Genomic DNA, 6,105 nt, shown 5'->3' on the forward strand with positions numbered 1-6,105 from the left:
GCAAGAATCTTCAGGATTGAAGGAAGCAGACTACACAGAAGAAGAAGAAGAAGTTTGTGTTTACAGAGAAAATGTTTTTAGCTTGTGTTTGAATAATTGCACGGGACATGAGCAGATGTTGCTGGGGAGACCATTCTCCCGGACTGCAGTCTGTGATTATAAAGCGACCCACATCACCAAGCAATCACATTCGCAATTGAACGTATGACCACAGCCACCAGCTAGCTCAGGGAATAATTTTCCTGGTATCTACCGTATCGCAATTTGCTCCACATTTTTGAAAGACTGCTATGCATAAAGTTTTTTGTATAGCATATTTTTATATAGGACCACTAGCGTACCTACATGTATGGGGGGCAGTGACCTCATAAGTTGAAGACCTTTTTCTTTCTTTTTTTTTGCTCGTCAATTTTTTTTCCTGGTACGAAGTCCTTTATTTGTGGTAGACTATTTTGGGGGATGTCAAATTTTTTGGCGGACATTTTTGCCCCCCCCCCTTGTGGAAAATCCTAGGTGCGCTACTGTATAGGACTGTTCATTACTAGTTTTCAAATCAACGGAGAAAGTTTTTACACATGAATAAATACATAAAAACTATAGGTACATGTAGATCTTCGAGTTTTCAATCCATGGATCTATGGGTTTTCAAAGTGATAAATGAAAGAACCATGCCCTAGGAAAGTAGATCTAAACTAGTTGCTTATCGCTCGAGTAGGGTCTACATCTAAAACTTTAAAGATACCTGGTTAGTTCTTTTTTTCATAAATTAAACAAAAATAATCCAAGCCGTTAATTATCAATGGTCCAAATTCGACTATGGACTCATCCTGATGATGGCTCATGTAATGCAGGCTAGCCGTAGCTTACATGTATGTACAAGATCCATCATCAGTCACCTATAACTGTTAGTAAGTCACTGTTTTCCCCCTTTTTAAGTTTATTTTTCCCCATTTTGGTGCGTTTCAGGCCAAAATGGAATAATAATCTTTATTTTGGTAGGCCTAGTTCTTTAATTATATACCGGTCATGCCGGTATGATGGGGTGTCCAAACTTCGCGCACTTTTCAAAAATATTCATCAATCTTAATTTTGTCCACAAATTATTCATAATTTATACAAAACCAATTCAAGAAATAGTAACCACACTGACGGCAAGATCGTAAACTATAAAATCATGGACGAAAATGTAAAGTAGGTCATGGGGTTTCGCCGGTATCGCGATCTCAAAATTCTATTCCGATCGGCGAATGAGGGCTGTGCTGGAAAACCGTTCAGAAAGAGTGTGACCTAACTTCGCGCACCAAAGCTCAAAAGTAAAATATTTATATCAGATTGATGGCAAAATGCTATGGAATCGGTTAGTACCACATTTAACTCACAGTTTTTATGATTTCTGCTTGTAAAATGGTGATATCGTGATGCTTGTTGCTTTCTTCAAAACGGGCGCTAACGGTGACAAATTTGCCGATCTTTTGCCAATATTTTCATAAATACTGGACTAATCCTAAAGAGACTTTCAGCGAAGGTTAATTTTTGGTCGCTTTTCACATTGATGATGTCAGATTTTAAGGATATTGGCTAGTTTTTTAGATAATGACCGTCCGCGAAGTATGGACACGCGCGAAGTTTGGACTCACTGCCATACAGTATTTATATGAAATAAAGAAAAAAATTGATGAGCCTCCTCATGGGGGATTTTGCATTGTTAACCCCTCCCTTATATATGGTGGCTGCATGATAGCGAGCCGTCTGTGCACGAAGTTAAGAGAAAAGAACTTTGAAAAAAAAAATTTAAAATTTAAAAAACTCGAAACAGACATGACAGACAGCTGCTGTCTACACTACACAGACTACAGCTACAGTATGGTAGTGGATCGTATTACCGAACACTTTTCATGAATTTGATCATATCAAACACATTATTCCAATAAAATTCACCAAACTTTCACCATAAATACACAAATACCTACAAAATACAAATATGCAGAAATTTTGCCGAAATTGTTTTTCATTTTTACGACATCAGCTTCCAATTGGACCCCTCTTCGCAAGTGAAAAATTTTGTTCACTTGAAAAGGTATCGTATTACCGAACGTGTGTTTTCTATGGGAAAAGTTGGGAAAACAACAAAGTCACTGATGAGCTATTTTGACCATATTTTATTGTTTCGAGGATATAAAGACTTCGAAATTGTGTTTTTGATAATTTTTCATCATTTTTCTATTTAAGTTCCCTTTGGAAGGAAGTTGCAAAGGTTTGAGCGTATTTGATTATTTTCTGACGCATATGATGCGCGCGTTCGGTAATACAAGGCCGGTCGGTAATACAATCACTCACTATACTATACACTGCCCCAATCCAGCCAGGCCATGCATCAGCTCAGGAGGTTCAGTCCAGACTCATAAACCCACTCACATCATTCACACTGAGCATGCAAGTCAAGGTCTAGCACACAACATATTTCTGCAGGGCTAGCACGAGCAGCATCAAGAAATTATGATATCAGCCATTCACTTGTGTGCATTAGAAATCGCACACATAGGAAGAGGCTGCGGTCATGCAGCTGCTGAATGAGTGTCACGGGCTGGTGCCCGTGCACAAACGAATGACGGTTCGACAACATCAACAACCAGCAAATACCATACATATTGACCATGAAATTGCCTTGGCATTAACAAAAGGGATCAGCAACTCAATTAGGTACCAAACAAGGTCATCTTCAATACCTGTTTTCAGGACAAATTGCTCGATGTAGGCATCTGTGGCAGAAATACAAATCCCCGGGTTGAATCCTCGTCAGCTGTTTACCTCAAATATCGCTATCGCGATCGGAAGCGATATTGAAACGCACGATACACAGAATTAGTGCATGCAGCGGGCGAGCGCGCGAGCTCAAGTGATTGCGTCGTGAACTTTGAAATTTGATTGGCTGAAAGTTTTTGATACTTAACAACGCAGACCCCTTGAAATTTACAAAATAAGATGTGAGGGTGGCTATGGGGCAAGATGAGAGATGGATCCGTGCCCGCGTCCGCGACTAGGACTTTTCCTTTTATCTGTTTTGCAGATTTTGAATCAAGCTAGCAGCCCCCCCTCCCCAAAAGAATTTAATAAAAATATCACATATTAAAGTTAATGCCAGTTTGTGGCAACATTTTGAAAACAAATTCAAACAGAATCAGAAAAACCTCACCATCCAAGATAATACATGCAGTGAAGTATAGATGGGGGGTGGCTCATGGGGCATTACCCCCCCCCCAAAAACAAAAGGGGAAAGAAAAAAAAATCGCGATTAAGAAGAGGGAAACGGAAGGAAAAAAGAAAGAGAGATAAAAAGGCATGATACTAGGAATTTTATGTCAAAGTCTATCAAAAAAAATAATAAAATAATAATGTCAAACATTTTGCTTGCTTGCTTCGCTTGCCACTGTTTAGATTTATTTATTTCTGATCAACAAAATTTTCATAATATAATCAAAGTAACAATACATATTCAAAAATAATACAGACAGATCAATGTCATTTCATAACAAATATTGAAGAAAAATTAAACAAAACTAAAGTGAGTTGCAATTTATTTTATCTATGAAAAGAATGTAGAAATGAACGGAGGTACTTGCATATCTATATAATTTATATATGCCAAATGTTTCTGGTATTGTACTGTATTTATTTTCCATCAAATAAAAATTACAGCAACGATAGATATCTTTACAATAACAAAGAAATGATCATCAAAAAGACGGAGAAAATTGGTATTTGGTGTATGTAATCTTACAAATTTCCTTGAATAAAACACCCTTTTCCCCCTTTTTAAACAGACCTGCTCTGTTAAATTGCAGAAAATTCCTGTTTTATGAATTTACAGAATGATTTTGTTATTGCTTTCTGCAAAATCTTTTCTTTCTTCTGTAAAATCACTCTTTTTTAACAGTGTGGCAATTAACCTTGATTTAAAAAAATACATATCATGAAATAATAATAATCTTTATTTAAAAAAATGTATATCACAATGTACAATATTTCATTTGTTATATGGCTGCATACATGCACTTCACTTTATTTTTTATATTTTATTTATAACCCTTGTATGTATGAAAAATGTAATATCATCTGTATAAAGGCTAAAAAACATCAAAAAAGTATAGCGATATAATCTCTTTGAAACAGCTACAGAGTAATAAAACAAAAATATAGTAAACATCTATACTAGTAATAACTCCGACTGCAAACGTCGTAGCCATGACAGTGTTGACGCCCTCTAAGTTCGTTGATGAGAAGTTACAGTAAAAAAAGTTACAGTAAAAACCTAAAAACTATAACTGGGCGTTGTGGCGTGCGCATGTAATCCAAGCTACGTGGGGGGAAGTTACAAATTGATGCAAAAGTTCGAGGTTCGAACCCTGGTCATGTCTTTCGGATGGTGGCGTTAAAGGTCGGTCCCAGACGTAAATAATCATATCTGATTGATACACGTCTGAAAAACTCAAATACACACACACACGTAAAAATATGACGAAGCTCAGGTGTTGCATATAATATTTTGATAGGGGGTCGGGTAAAAAAAAATAAACATGACGTTGTTTTGTGTATCAATGATGAAATTGATGGATACAATGGAGGTACACTGCGATACAGACGTCTATCTTCGCTCTCCTTTTCCGTTCATTTATCTTTTGGTTACTTCTCACATTATTTCACTACTTACAAAATCACAGCGGTCTCCCTGCCCCCCCCCCTCCGACGCTGGCACCATACCACCACTGATTAGGAACTATATCTCTTCTATTCCCATTTCCCGTCTATTCTTAGTCTCTCCTTCCTTTATTCATCCAAACCCCCCAAAGAATATGAAAGTCCACTATAGGGGGCGCTCCCGTCCACCCACTGGCGTAAATTATCATTATAAATTTATTTGGAAAGAAAGAATGAGAAAGTTTGGATGAGTGTCAAAGTGCCAATAACTAGTACAGAGAGAAAAGATAAGACTTCAGTTTAGAATTGAAGGTCTCCAGTGATTGTATAATTCTTAAATTTAACGGCAAATTATTCCAGAAAGAAGGTGCTAAGGCAGAGAAAGCTCGTGCACCATTTGAATACATAGTTACAAACAAGTAAACAAGAATAGAGTTGGTGAGGCTGCCTGGTTTTGGAAAAGGTTAGCTCAATAACCATAACACGCAGGTCTTCCTCCCCAAACCACCCCAACTCCATCCAATGCATAATGAAACAAAAATAAATAAGATGAAGAGAATTAGAGCAAAGGTGATATTGTGAACCGGTAAAAACAATGGTCAAACATGTGACTTGGTCACACTTTCAACTTTAAGCCAATCGGTACCTCCTCAATCTCCCCCCCCCCCATCACATCATTGCGTATCTACTGGCATTAACATAATAATCAAACATTAAACAAGCATGCAGTGAAGCAATCGTTCGGGGGGGGGGGTGATCCTGGGTGATCTACTGTTACACCCCTCCCCACTTGAATCGTATATGACGCCATGGATTGACGTCAATGCCCCCGCCCCCTTTGCACTGCACCACACGTTAGACCTAGTCTACAGGCACAGACCCTGATTGACACTTTGATCAACAAGTGTGTCTCCACGCAAAGACTAGCACATAACTTGCTGAGATGGCCTTCAGTACACAAGGCATTAGGAGGCTACACATTCAGACCCTGAACTCGAGTGAAGGGTTTGCACAGGAGACTATGTTAGACAACTGATCCGGGCACTGATATAAATGTTATCAGGGGCCCGTTGCAGAAAGAGTTGCAATCAATCGCAAGTCTAAAAATCACGCGCAACTTGATTTTCAACCAATCAACAGCGCGCATTTGGGACTTGCGATTGATTTTTTGACTTGCGTTTGATTTTTTGACTTGCGTTTAAACGCAACTCTTTCGGCAACGGGCCCCAGATACACGTTTACCCTTGCTCGCTTTTCATTCAATCGGATATAATTATTTGAAAAAGGCGCAGAGTCCCGGGGTCGAAGTATCTTATTTGGGATTGGAACCTATTTGCATCCACCCGTCATTTATCGGAGCACATATGCTTGCACCCCGTTTAATACAAATTGAATGGGAACTTGGTGACA

The sequence above is a fragment of the Lytechinus variegatus genome, chromosome 9 (genome assembly GCF_018143015.1).
Source record: "Lytechinus variegatus isolate NC3 chromosome 9, Lvar_3.0, whole genome shotgun sequence".
Taxonomy (NCBI): Eukaryota; Metazoa; Echinodermata; class Echinoidea; order Temnopleuroida; family Toxopneustidae; genus Lytechinus; species Lytechinus variegatus.